At 50.9% G+C, this 14,648-nt stretch overlaps 1 protein-coding gene across 3 annotated transcripts in view; it reads right to left on the bottom strand.

The window, feature by feature from the left end:
- Window positions 1–14,345, bottom strand: part of GJC2 (gap junction protein gamma 2) — a 41,913-nt gene extending 27,568 nt beyond the window's left edge. Inside the window, exon 1 of one of the 3 annotated variants that reach the window (XM_031503760.3) lies at window positions 14,189–14,345. The gene's annotated coding sequence lies outside the window, so the exon portion shown is untranslated. Of the gene's footprint in view, window positions 1–6,240; window positions 6,504–10,639; window positions 11,363–14,188 lie in introns of those variants that run through there. The other 2 variants (XM_085562265.1, XM_077789894.2) reach the window with 2 other exon arrangements.
- Window positions 14,346–14,648: the final 303 nt, after the last annotated feature.

Raw genomic sequence — 14,648 nt, 5'->3', positions numbered from 1 at the left:
AGTTTAAAGAGGCAAATGAACACGGAAAATGCTGTGGAAAGAGGGTATTTATGAAAAAAAAAAAAAAACCAAAAAAGCAAAACAACTAGATCCTCCTTCACTCAGTGATAAACAGACCTTAAAAATGCCAAGCCAGAGTCTCTGACCTCCAGGCAGCTTCTGGGACATGTCTCAGTTCGTTGCTGCTCAGCTGGTGTCCATCCTCTTTGCTGTGGTGGTCACTGGCTGGGCACCCAGCCCACCACATTTCAATATCCCAGGAAACCCCCTGAGAATTTTCTGGAGTGAAAAGCTGCAATCACTCACCCTGGCCATTACCAGAAGCTGAGGAAAGAAGATGAAGTGGTGGGAGGCTTTTCTTGAAAATTCAGTCTTTCCATCTCTGGTTCTTTCCCTCCCTTCCTCTACAAGTCATCCTTCCTTCAGCCTCCAGACAGAAATAATTGAGAAACCACACCACCCTCTGTGTTTCTGGGAACCTTGAGGAAACAACTTAACATGAACCAAACCCCCAAATCGTGTCCTGCTGGGGGGCCTGGAGCCAGAGGAGCAGTCCCACACCTGACTGGAGGCACCTGTGATGAACATGGAGCCTCTGAGCTTCCTTGTGTCATTTAAAAGCAGATCTGCATCCACTGTCATCTTTTTTCCTGGCTGCTTTTTGGTCCTTACTGACCTCAAAGCCTTGGAGCCTGCCTTGACTCCTCTGGAGCTCGTGGCAGTGCTGCTTGGCCGGCTCTGTGCTGCCTCTAGGGTGACTCCAGGCAGAAATGAGCATGAGATCCCTATTTCACACCTTTTATTCCCTATTCCACCCCTGTGGAATCCCACAGGGGGTTAGCCCCAGTGGTGGAGAGCTTGCTCAGCATGTGGGTGCCTGCGTTCTCCTTCTGGGAACCAGAGGATCTTTAATGTCCCTTCCAGCCCATGCCATCGGATTCTGTGATTTTCTCCTCTCCCAAAGAGAACAAGGGAAATATTGTTTTTGTCTTCTCTTGAGCTGTGAGAGTCCTGCAAACCAAACACAGCCCTGGGGTGGAGGGTGGCTGAGATATGATGAGGGAAGGGATTTGCCTGGTGGGGGACAACACCCAAACCAAGCCCAGGATGTCCCACAGAAGGTTTGTCCCATGGCATTGTCACCCTGTCCCATGTGGGACCTGATCCAAACCAGCTGCATCATTACCTCCTGCATGGATGTGCCTCTTCTGCCATGACAAAATCCCATTATCATCACCCTGCCATGACCCCAGACCCCTCTTTGTGTCCAGCCCCACTTTTTTGGGGGGGCTGCTGGCCCCAAAAGTGAGCAGGCCTTCTCCTGGCACACCCGACCCCACATCCCAGCAACCTCAGCAGAGCAGATCCAGCCCTTGTCCTGCTGCTGCCCATTCAGATCTCCTCACTCCACCCTTCCCAAAAATCCCGCTGACCAAGTGGGATTTCTCCTTTGGCCGAGGCCCTTCTCTTCTGCTCTCCATTTCATTGCCAAGAATTTCCAAAACCTGGTGGAAAATTAGAGAACCAGCAAGACCTGCCCTGCCTTGGAGCGCGGCGCACTCGTTTCCTGCCAGCCGTCCTCTGTCAGCCACTGGGAGCAAAATATTTCAGGCCTTTCCAGGCACTAAATCACCCCGCTGGACTGGTAACGGGGGCAGCTGAACTACACCTAGTTCCACCTATTGAAATGACGGCAGCAGCCTCCATCCCACAGGAACTGACCCCTCTGCTGCTGCTGAAGGGCTGATGACATCCATTTCCAGAGGTGTTTGTGGAGCCTGGGGTGGAGGGCTGCAAGCTCAAGGGACTGGAGGTGGGATGTGGGGTGTTCAAGCCAAAGGAGAAGCCTAAAGATTCATGGAGGGATGGCCTGGCTGGATTAGCCCTACCAGACTAAATCATTAAGGGATATTAAGGTTGGAAATGAGCTCTAAGATCATCAAGTCTAACCATCAACCCAGCACTGCTGTGTTCACCTGAAACCACAGCCCCAGGTGCCACATCAACGTGTGTGTGAACACTTCCAGGGATGGTGACTCCACCACTGCCCTGGGCAGCCCCTTCCAATGCCTGACCAGCTTTTCAGGGAAGAAATTTTCAACCTACACCTCACCTGGTGCCACTTGAGGCTGTTCCCTCTCCTCCTGTCCCTGTTCCTGGAGCAGAGTCCGACCCCCTGGCTGTCCCCTCCTGTCAGGAGCTGTGCAGAGCCACAAGGTCCCCCTTGAGCCTCCTTTTCTCCAGGCTGAGCTCCCTCAGCCTCTCCTGGTGCTCCATCCCCTCAATGTCCTTCCTGTCGTGAGGAACCCAAACATGGACACAGAATTCAAGGTGTCCCAGCAGTGCCAGCACAGGGGGACAATCCCTGCCCTGGATCAAGCCACATGAGCCTATTCCAGCACAGAACACCCAAATTGGAAGGGATCTACAAAGACTAACACTCTCCAATCACCACTGAAGTTCTACATTCAAAAACAGCTGATGTGGTCACTGGGCTTCACAGGACTGAGAAATGGGGTCACCACGGAGGTGACCATGGGCTCCTCCTGCAGCTCTCAGCAAAGTCTGCCCAGAACAGAAGTCCACACACACCCCCAGCCCATCCCCTGCCCCATCCTGGCCACCCCCAAGAAGTCATTGCTGTCCCACCAGCTCTCCCTGCCCAGATTTCTGTCCAGCTCCCACCTTTGGAATTTTGGGTGCTTTCACTTGTGGTTTAGGAGATGACCAGTTTTACCCTGCCTGTCCACACAATGTCCCCGTTAAACTGGGGACAAGAAGGGGATTTGGGAACATTCAGCCTCTCTGCCGTGCAATGGAAGGGGCTGGGTGAAATCTGCTTCCCTGGGCAGATCTGTTTTTGAAAAGCAATTACTGGCAGGGAAGACCAAATCCTGCATTCCTCAGCGAAGGAATCTGGATGATGTCACCTCCTGCCCAGTGGCAGGAGCATTCCTGCCCGAGTGCTCCCTCCAGGCAGCCCCTGCCTTTCCTCCAAATATTTGTTTTGGCTGGTTTTTTGGAAGCTTCCCATTTACAAGGAATAACAGCAGGATGGTCTCTCCTACTGTAAGGTTTGTCCCTGAGCAGCACGTTCACAGGGCCACGGGTTAATAGAGGCTCACATGTGTCAGCCAAAATTTTACTGCCAGTAGCAGAAGTGAGGGGTTTTGTTGGTTTTGTAGTTTTGTTTTTTTTTTTTTCCCTCCTCTTTTAGACTCTGTGTGGTTCAGTGCAGGGTGAGAGATATCAGAAATCTCTTAAAATAGACGGTTCTTTGCCTCACTCAAACACTTTGAACTAAATTCCTTAAATTTTTCTTGTATGTGTGACTAGACTAGAGGCACGTAGATGTGCTTGTAATGCCGTGCCTGTCCTTCCCTCCCTTCTTATTAGGATCCACCCAGCAGGACACATCTGCTGGCGTGCCTAATGCCAGTCAGGACTTTTCCTAAACAGCTGGCCTGCAGTAAAGTGCCCTTTTGCCTGGCAGGGAGTCCCAGTAGATGTTTCTGGGATAAGGGTTGCAGGGGTATGGAGCAACTGTGGGCTGATGCGGAGGCAGGACCATGTGCCATGGTATCCTCAAAAGGATAAAATCTCTGTGGCATCCTCCAAGACCGGTTTTAAGGCACTTGGGTGGGGTTTTATTTCTAAACTTGGGTGGTCAGTCCTCCTTGGAGCTGAGCAGAGGGTGCCCAGAGGAGCTGTGGCTGCCCCTGGATCCCTGGAAGTGTCCAGGGCCAGGTTGGATGGGGCTTGGAGCAGCCTGGGACAGGGGAAGGTGTCCCTGCCCATGGCCCTTCCAACCCATTCTGGGATTCTGTGACCTGCCTGACATCCAGGGGCTGGTCTGGGACTCAAATCCGTTTCCAGCTCTTCTCTCCACTCCTCTAGATTTCACCACCTGCTCTCAGGAAACCAAGAGAGCCCAAGATGTGGCATCCCCCTGCAACTCTTTCCTGCTGTTTTACATTTTAAACTGCCCTTAAGAGTTCCCCATCCCACACCAAGGTGCTGCTCACACCCCATGGGTCCCCCACGTCTCCTTAGCACCTGTGATGCTGGAGAAGGGAAGGGGGACATGACTGGAGGGATCAGGAGCTGATTTTAAAGTAGGTTTCATATGGCAGGTGGGTAAATTCCTTCCCTATGCTCCAAGATCACCAATTGCTGGCACCTGAAAAAGTTCCCTGCTCTCAGAATTATTCTGCAGGACTAATGGGAGAGGGATAGTCCAGTGGAAAATTAAGAGCAGGAGGTTGCTTCTTGTGAGGGGCTGGTGAGGTTCAATCACTCCAAATCCCACAGGTGATGCTGGGATCTCACCAAGACACTGATTTCACTAAAACCTCAGCTGGGACACTGAGATCCTACAAAGACATGGGGAGAGGAGTACTGGGATGGAACTGAGCTGCGTTTCCACACCAGCACAAGGTGTTGCCCCACATCTCAGTCATAAAAGAATACCACAACTGCTTTTTTTCCCAAACTGAAGCCTCTTGCATCTGCTGATCACCTCGTTCTGCCAGGCTGTGAGCAGGGACAGGAGCCCAAGGCACCACGATCTGTCCCTCTCCATGCCAGATGTGACCTTCGCTGGCCAAACGGCCCAACCTGGATGGATCCCACCCTGCTGACGGCTGAAATCCTCTCTCCTTCCCCAGGGGAGCTGCAGGCAGCAGCAGCCCCTGGGAGCCAAGCAGGAGCCAGGCATTTTGCAGCCCTGAATCAAGCCCTCTGCAATTAGCACAGGACTTTTCATCAGCGCTCTGTTGTTTTTCAACGATAAAAGGGCTTCAGAGAACGTTTCAAACCGTACATAAACTGCAGCCTGCCAACACAAACACCATAAAAACACTCCTATAAATCAGAGCTCGCCCTCGCTGGAGCTATCCAGATCCTCTGGAATGGCTAAAAAAAGTGCCAGGAGGCTCTGCAGCCACGAGATCCGGGAGGGAGGGAGATGAGCAGGGAGAAGGATTGAGAGAAAGCAGCTGCTCGGAGCTGAGCTTCCTCTTCATCCCCATCCCCATCCTCATCCTCCCACCTTGGGATCTCCGGGAGAGCTCCGTGTTGGAAAGGATGGATAAATATGATTGCCTGGCAAAAGATTCACAATAGTACAGCCAGGATGAAAGCAATCCCCCTTACTGGCTGGACAACACCCTTACCTACAGATAGGTCCAAAAGTCAAATGGACTGTTCCATCTCAACCCCCAAAATGTGTGCTTCATCCCACACCTGAAACCCTCCCCTGAAGCATCAGGTGTCTGTGACCCCATTGGCCCAAGTCTTGTTCCAGCCCACCTTGAAGCCCCCTGATAAGGGGTCTCCAAGAGGCCAGATGCTCTCTTGGAACTTCCCCTCTCTTGGATCTTCCTCTCTCTTGGAACTTCCCCTCTCTTGGATCTTCCTCTCTCTTGGATCTTCCCCTCTCTTAGATCTTCCCCTCTCTTGGATCTTCCCTTCTCTTGGAACTCCCCTCTCTTGGAATCCCCGCTGTCTTGGATCTTCCACCCTCTCCTGGAGCATCCTCTCTACCCCTTGTCTCTCCCCCCCCATCCCCTCAGGCCTTGCCATGTGCTGCGCCTGGCAGCTCCAAGCAAGACCTTCCACCATCCCTAATAAACCTGATATTCCAAGAGCAGCCTTCAGAGATCTCTCGTCTCCATTCAACAAAGCTGTCCTGGAGCCCAGCATTCTCTACAGCTCCACACAGAGGAATAAATAAAGGAGCTCCACACCCACACATGTCCTGGCCAGCGCACAAAACCTCGCGTGTGTTTGCCCTTAGACACGGAATTTCTTGCAGAAAGCTGAACCTCTGAGCTGGCCCTTCCTGTTTTCCAGGGTATCCCTCTGTGCTGTAACCACCAGGAGCTGGGTTATCCCACACAGCAGCTTCAGGAGCCCCAACACTCACGCTGACCTTGAGGATGGGCACAGGAGATCAAACCCTGCATTTGCCACCGGAGTTTTCCCCGACCTCCAGGCAGAAGCAGCCTCGGCCAAACCCTCCAGCAGCCCCAAGAGCCGAGCAGGGCCCGCAGGCAGGGCTTGACCCCAGCTCTGCTCCTTTTGCTGTGGTTCCCACCCACAGAAACACCAGCCCCGGCTCATCTCCCAGGCTGGGCCGAAGGAGAGGGGACAGCAGTCCTCCCTTCTCCCAAAATCCCGGCGGCACGCGGTCCATGGGGATTCCCGGCAGGGCTTTGCTCCCCGGCTGGAGCTCCTCACCTCACACCGGGATGCCGGGCAGGTCTCCATGGCCAGGGCAGGGATGTCTCAGGCTCCAGCAGCCCCGCTCTCCCCCGCACACGCCGCCTGCATCCTCTGCAAACCCCCGGCTCCATCCAAGCGGGCGCTGAAGCTCCGGCTGATCTCACCCGCGTCCCTGCGGCCCCGCAGCACGGAAAGCGCTTTGTCCGGGGATTCTGCACCACCTCCCATCAAGCCAAACCAAGCATGCAGCAAAGCCCCGAGAGAGGCGGCCTTGCTCTGGATGCCCCGGGAGAAGCGGCTGCGGGAGCGGCGAGCGGCTCCTCCCGAGCGCCGCATCCTCCGGCAGCCGGAGCATCCCGGGGGCCGCCAGCCCTGCCCGGGGCACGGCAGAACTAAGGGCTTGTGGCATCTGGGATGAGCCTAAACACCCACCCAAAGCAGCCCGGGGGTCCCTGACACAGCCCGGGGGCTCCGAGCTCAGCACAGGCTGCTGGACCTGGTGGTCTCCCCTTTCCTGGGGGATCTCCCAGGAGCGGCCGCGCTATCAAGCGAGGCTGTGTCTACACGAGGGATTGCTTTGCGACGCCCGGGGCATCATCTTTCCCCCCTCTCCCTTCTCCAGCACGGCTTTTTATTATCGGCTTGCTGTGATTTGGGTGGGAGGCGCAGAGCCGGCGCTGGCTCGCATCTCCCCGGGGCGCTGCCGGGGCAGGCGGGGAAGGAGCAAAGCGAGCAAAGCGAGCAAAGCGCCGCTGCCGGGGCTGCGGAGAGCCCCGGGGCACCGGGCAGAGCTGCACAGAGCAGCGGCTCACAGAGACATCGGCCGTGCCCGCACACGGCTCCGGAGAGCGGCTCCTCCGCGGGGCTGCGAGCGGAGACACGGCCGGGAAGGAAACGGGGGCATTCATTCCTTAGCCAAGCCGGTTATTTCTGTCTGGCACAGCGGAGGAAAGGGCTGGGCAGAGCCCTGAGCAAAGCCATTGTCACCGGCAGGAAAAAAAGAAAAAAAAAAAAGATAAAAACGCGCCTGGAAGAATTTGGCTCGGCTTCATGTTTCAAGCGGATTCAGGTTTCCCAAGCGGAGGCTTCCGGATGCGCGGCGGGTGTTCCCTGCGGTAGGGAACAGGATTTGGGGTCGTGGTAGGGATCAGCCCTGCCTCGACCCGGAGGGTGGCGCAGAGAAGGGATGGAAGCACCCAAAGGTGCTCAGGGCTGGGCTGGAAGTGATGCCGAGCCCCATTTCGGGGCTGTTTCCCCGTGATTTTGCCCATTTTCAGCCCATCGGGGGCTCGCTGCCCCCTGCCCTGTGTTTCACACCAATCCCACTTGCACAGCTCCGGGCCGGTTTAAAAGGGTGTGAAAAAGGGTCGAGATAACAGCACAAAGCAGGAACACAGCCTGAGCTGAGCTCCCTCGATCCTTGCTGTGCAGAAACAGACCTGATCTCTGGGGAAATGGGGACTCTGGGTGCTCAGAAAACAGGGTCCTGTCACCTCACCACTGTCCTGGCTGCTGTGTGTGGAGCAGCCGGTGCTACCCTGTCACCCCCTGTGCCACTGACAGGACCCAGCCGCTGGTGGCACCTGCCAGGGATGAGGATGTGGAGTGTCATTCATGGTCAGGGTGATGGGAGCGAGTGTGGGGAGGGGCTGGGGGAAGCTGTGCTGCTTTGTGCTGCTCACAGACATCCCAAAAACACGCCACGGAAGGACAAGATGTAGCCAGAAGAATTCCAGGTGGATAGGAAAGAAAACCTCCCTGATAAACACCCTGGCATGGGGAGCTGGTGGCATCTGCACCTCCCAAGGGATCTTCAGCCTCTGCTGATGTGTGATTGCACAAGTCACCCTCAGATCCCCCCCTTGCTCAGCATCTCCCACACCTCCACACCCACCGGGAGCCAGGAAAAGCTGGCATCCTCCCCAGGGGATGGAGAAGAAGCAAAAAGTCAAACTGCACAAGAAAGAGAGCGTGCAGCTCCTGGAGGAGCAATTCTGACCTGCTCCAGGGCTTGGCTTGTCCTCACAAAGTCACTTCATTCCTCAGGGACAGCTCAGAGTGGGACAAGGGCTCCTCACCTTCTGGGGATGCAGCCAGGGAAACACAGCACAAGCCACAGCACCAAAAAATGGGAGAGGCAGGGAGCTAAACTTTGCTCATGTGCCTTAATTAATTTATAGCTTAGGGCTCCTCCTTTTCTATCCATCGTCCCTGTTTTCTCCTGCTACAGCCCCAGGTTGCAATGTGCAGAAATCCCACAAAAACTCCTTTATTTTCCCTTCCCCTGGCAAAGAGGAGCAGAAACCACGTGGATTTTCATGGTTGGTCACCACAATCTCCAAGGGACAGAGCGGGTCAAAGGGAGCTGTGCAGCCTTAAACTGACCCTTGGGATGGACACTGGGTGGAAGAACTCCAACCAGACCATAAATTACAGGAGAAGAGAGACCTTTCCAGCACTGGGATCATTCAGGAATATGGTGCACACCGTATTGCTGGGGAAGGAAGGGTTTCCTTGTGACACACACACACACAAAAAACCTTCCTGGTATTTTGGTCTTGGACAAGCCCCAAGGATTGTCTGGGAAATGGCTCTCCCAGCTTGCAGGAGGAGCACGAAGTGCAGATTCCCCATCTGCCTCACGGCCCTTTTTCCTTTTTCCGTTCTGGAACTGGGTTAGGTTGGGATTTCCTCCCTCTGACTTTCTAAGGAAGCTCAGGCCCAGGGCAGGTTGCCCTCCTGTGGCATTCCAAGGAAATCTGGGGGAAAGGTGAAGGTGCCTGTGGCCTCCCAGGATTTCAGGGACTCTGTTTCCCTTTGGGGGTAATGGAATGTTCGCTCACCTCCCACCAGGAGAGGACACAGCTCTGCCAACAAGCAGAGCTCAAATAAATTCATTCAGCTGAGCACTTGTGCTTGGGATAGATGGGAAGGGCTTTTTGGGATGGAGGAGATGGAGGGAGGAGATGGAGGGAGGAGATGGAGGGAGGTCACCTCATGAACAAGGAGGGTCAGGAGCTCCTTGCAGCCCCCCTCTCCAGGAAATCCTTTGGACAAACACTGGTGGCAACTAAATCTGCACAGATCTGGAGGTAGAAGGGACATAACTCAGGGTCGTCCATCAGCCACGGGGAAGCTCTTTAGGATTTTGAAAGATGGGACAATTAAAAGCTGTGGAACTCCAACAGCATCTCCACATGAGGTTCATGTCAGGAGCTTGAGGTGGGGAGGAGGGATCCAAGTTGGAAATCCCACCCCAGAGGAGCATCCTGGGTGTTTGGTAGCCAAAGAATTTTCTCTCAAGGAAGGTTGGCCAAGAAGATGAGGCCACCAAGGAGCAGGTTCAGCTCCCACAGGTGGTGATGCTGTGAGCCACGAGCTCCCCTGCCTCAGTTTCCCCAGCTGCACAGGGGGGAACACAGCCTTTGCAAGGTGTTTGGGATGTGAAGATGAAAAGGGTGCTCACAGCCTTGGATTTTATTTTAAAAACAAGCCAAAATCACCTTACAGAGAACATAAATTTAGCATGGATTAGAGACCCCAGCTGCAAATCCACATCTGCTGCTGGGATGAGCCCCCATGGCTGCTGCTCTCCAGCTGTGCCTGGCCTCAAAGCCCAGCTCAGGATGCGGGAGCTGGGGGATCTGCGCTGATGATCCCAAAGCCAGGAGGACACAGATCCCAAAATTTGCAGAAACCTCAGGAATGTAACACGGGATCAGCAGGAAAATCAGAATCTGGGGTTCCTCCCCCCAGCTCGGGTGATCTGAGATAAGAGGAGGTTTGGAAAGGGACTGGCCAGGAGATCACAGAGCACAGAGGAGTTTCACAGAATCCCAGAATGGTTTGGGGTGGAAGAGACCTTAAGGATCACCTCATTCCACCCCTGCCATGGGCAAGGACAGCTTCCACCGTCCCAGGCTGCTCCAAGCCCTGTCCAGCCTGGCCTTGGGCACTTCCAGGGATCCAGAGACAGCCACAGCTGCTTGGGCACTCTGTGCCAGGGCCCCAGCACCCTCACAGGGAAGAATTTCATCCTTTTTCCATGAGAAAAAGCTAAACCACTGCTGGTTTAATCCCAACCTCCCTGGAGGTGGACTTGCACTGCCCTTCGTGCCGGGGGATGATTCATGCCAGCAAAGTGTGCACAAACTGCTGCCAAATAGGGATGTTGTGGCTCTCACCCCGGCAGGAAAGGCACCAGATGAACATTCAGGCTCAGCAAACGCATTTCCCACCCTAATAATTAGGAAAGGGCAGAAAATGAAGAGCAGGGTGGGAGCAGGGGGGGTGGTACAGCACAGGGAGGGGATCTGCGACGTGCCAAGCTAAATAAAACCCACCGGCAAAACACCAACACGAGGAGGAGGAGGAGGAGGGAGAACACAACAAAACAAACACAAAAGTAACATACGGAGAAGCTCTGGGCTCTGTCCTTCCCAAAATTGTCCCATCCTGGCCAGCTGTGGGTCCGTGGATCCCTGTCTGGTGCCGCTCCCAGCGCCGCTCTCCTCCTCCCTTCCCACCCCGCCACAGCTCTGACGTGGAGAAGGGAAAACTCCTGTGGATCTGCAACCCCAGCGCTCCCTGGGACAGCAAGGATTCCTTCAGCTTCCCTTTAGTTTGGATTTTTGGATTTGCCTTCTCAGCTGGCGTGAACAACGCCATAAAAAAGAGAGCGAGATGAATAACTCGCGCTCAGTCTTAACAGAGCCAAGAGCGGTGCTCATGGAAAAAAAAAAAAAATCAGATCATTCAAATAGTCAAAGAGTTTAGGGCTAAAAATAGCAAAAAGAGCTCCTTGGAGCAGGAGAGGGAGGCGGGAAGCGGAGGTGCTGCAGCGGGATAAGAATGTTTCCTCCCTGTTTGGGATTTCTTTTCCTTTCTGCTCCAAACCTGGTGGAAAGTTGGCTACAAACTCTCCCTGTCCTTACAGCTGCAGCACCACCAAAAAACTTCATCCCCCCCACCAATTTTCATGCCCAAAGCAGTGCCTGTTGCTGAAATTTAATATTTTAATGTTTTTTTGTTGACCAGAGGCTCCTATCCCAGCCTTTCTTCATCCCTGTTTTCCCAACCCCGCTTTGCAGGGCAGGGCGAACAGCTGGAAGCATCTCCCTGCTCTGTGGAGAACAGCTGGAAGGGAAAATAGCTGGAAGGGGACAGAAGGACATTCTCCTCCTCTTGCTCTCAGCCAGAGGGATTTTCCCCTCCCTGTGCACATCTCTGCTGCAGAGGGGGGGACGTTGCCCCAAAACAAACCCACAAACAGGGATTAAATAATTGCCCCATGCAGAGGCCACAACCTTTGGCACGTCGCCATCCGCTCCCTCCCATTGCCAACTCGCATGATTTTATGGCTGACCTCACAAAAATTGATGTTTTCCTTAAAGGCCCCATGTTGTGAGGGGAGATTTGGCTTCCAGGAGTCCAAATCAGCGAGGTTTTACTCGCTGTAATTAAAAAAAACCCCAAAACTGAGCAAATTTGGCATGAAGAAGGCCCTAAACCATTAAAATCTGGTGGCTCTTCATGTCTTAAACATACACAACCCTCAGCATGTCTTGAGCAGCTCCCACCATGTGCAACTCCTCAAAATAACTTGTTTTTCCTGGTTTGAAGGAAATTTTAAGAGATGTCCTTGCTCCTCTGAACAGCTGGGATGGGGCAGCCAAGTCTGGATCATCTAATTTAATTTCTCAAGTGTGATTCTGCTCTCCAGCTGCTTTAGGGGAGGAATAAGCTGGGAACAGCCTGGCTGAGTGTGCAGGGGTTCTGTGATCCCAGAAGGAATTTTCCAGAGGAAATCAGCTCCTGGGATGCCTCAGGGATGGAGGAGGAGGAGGGAGAAGGAGAGGCAGCACCACAGCTCCTGTTCCTGCAGCTGCTGCTGCCCTTGACACAGTCACGAGCCCCAAGTTCAGCCCAAATCTGAGGATTTCAAGGAAATCTGGGCAAGAAAACGCGTAGGGAAATCCTTTTTGTGATCACACAGCTCAAAAACAACCTACAAATATGCTCCTAAAAAAAAAAAATCTCTATATCAGACTCTGAGCAAAGCCTTGTATGAAAGAGGTCCAAGCAAAATCCTGGATTCAAATTTTAAGGGATTCTCCAGAGCCCAAGTGGAGTTGGTTCTCTGTGTCTTTATGCAAATATTTAACGCAAAACATTTTGCAGGCTTAGGAAGAAATTAAAATTTTCATGGCTCTCAAAGCTGCCTTTATATATGTAATGTATAAAATGTAATAAATACATGATATATTACAAGGATCAATGAAACAGTGACACGGCCTCCTGGTGTGAGGAACTTTTGGGATCTTTTTGCTCCCAAATCCACAATCCCTCCCCGTCAGAGAGCCCCTTCCTGGCTAGGAGGTGACGATGAAAAACCATAAAAACATTTAAAAAACTATAAAAACATTTTTAAAAATAAAACACTAAAAGAATTTACCCATCATTAAAACAAAACTATAATAACTTCAAATCTTAAAACCATAAAAACCCACTTACATTTATTTCCAGCTCCACTTACCTCAAACATAACATTAAAACAATTAAACTAATTAGAGTATTAGCTAAAAAAAATCAGTACTAGTTTCATTACAACTAATGACCTAATAAATTACTGTTATGTCAAAATAACTAATTATTATGTTGTTATATCATAATAACAAATTATGTTATGTTATAATAACAAATTATTATATTATGCTATATCATAATAACAAATTATTATGTTGTGCTATAATAATAAATTATTATGTTATGCTATAATAGCAAATTATTATGCTATAATAACAAGTTATTATGTTGTGCTATAAGAACAAGTAATATTATAATGCTACAATAACATGTTATATTATAATGATATAATAACAAATTGTTGTTATAATGCCATAACAACAAATTATGTTATAATAACAAATTATGTTATGCTATAAAAAATTATGTTATGCTATAATAATAAATTATTATGTTATAGCATAATAACAAATTATTTTGCTATATCATAATAACAAAATACGTAAAAAATATATAATTTTGATTATAGCACAATAATTATATTTCATAATAAAATTATGCTATACTAAAATTATATCATAATAAAAATTATGTTATGTTATGCTATAATAAAAATTATTATGATATATAATAATAAAAATTATGTTATGCTATAATAACAAGTTACGTTATGTTATAATGCTATAATAACAAATTATTAAGTTATGTTATAATGCTATGATAACAAATTATTATGCTATATCATAATAACAAATTCTGTTATGCTAGAATATTAAATTGTTATGTTATGCTATAATAATTATGTTGTTATATAATAATAACAAATTATTATGCTATATCAGAATAACCAATTACACTATGCTATAATAACAAATTATTCTGCTATATCAGAATAACAAATTACACTCTGCCACAATCCCAAATTCCGGTGCAGAACCCCAAGCCGTACCTTTCCCAGGAGAACCCCAAACTGTACCTGTCCCAGGAGAACCTTTCCCAGGAGAACCTTTCCCAGGAGAACCCCAGAGCTGTACCTGTCCCAGGAGAACCTTACCCAGGAGAACCTTACCCAGGAGAACCCCAAACTGTACCTGTCCCAGGAGAACCTTTCCCAGAGCTGTACCTGTCCCAGGAGAACCTTTCCCAGGAGAACCTGTCCCAGGAGAACCCCAGAGCCGTACCTTTCCCAGGAGAAGCCCAGAGCTGTACCTTTCCCAGGAGAAGCCCAGAGCTGTACCTGTCCCAGGAGAACCTTTCCCAGAGCTGTACCTTTCCCAGGAGAACCTGTCCCAGGAGAAGCCCAGAGCTGTACCTGTCCCAGGAGAACCTTTCCCAGGAGAACCCCAAGCTGTACCTGTCCCAGGAGAATTTTTCCCAGGAGAACCCCAAGCTGTACCTGTCCCAGGAGAACCTTTCCCAGGAGAAGCCCCTGCCGTACCTGTCCCAGGCAGGAAGAAGGAGCCCGCGGAGCTGCGGACGCTCAGCGCATAACCAGGGAGAGCAGCAATGCAGCAGCAGCAGTGCAGCAGCAGCAGTGCAGCAGCAGCAGTGCAGCCCTGCAGAACAAAGCACGGGGATCAGCCCGGGCAGCTCTCTGCCAGGCACAATACGGCAGCGTGCCACTGTCCCCCTCAATGCCACCATTGTCCCCTCCCAGCCATGGCTCCTGGCACCCGGAGAAGCTCCTGCCCCTCGGAGTGTTGCATTAAGGTTTTATTTTTGTTGTTGTTTTTGTTGGGGTTTTTTTTTGACTCAGAGTAGTTAAGAAGTGTTTAAAAAAGTTTTATTTTATTCTTAGAGTAACTGAGAAGTGCTTTAAAAAAGTTTAATTTTATGTGAAGACTAAGATAATAATATAGATGTTATAATTTACACTGTTATAATCAGAAACTAATTAC

This window comes from Lonchura striata, chromosome 2 (genome assembly GCF_050655825.1).
Source record: "Lonchura striata isolate lonStrDom1 chromosome 2, ASM5065582v1, whole genome shotgun sequence".
NCBI lineage: Eukaryota > Metazoa > Chordata > Aves > Passeriformes > Estrildidae > Lonchura > Lonchura striata.
The sequence above is the reverse complement of the archived record's forward strand: the minus strand, read 5'-3'. Positions and strand labels throughout refer to the sequence as shown.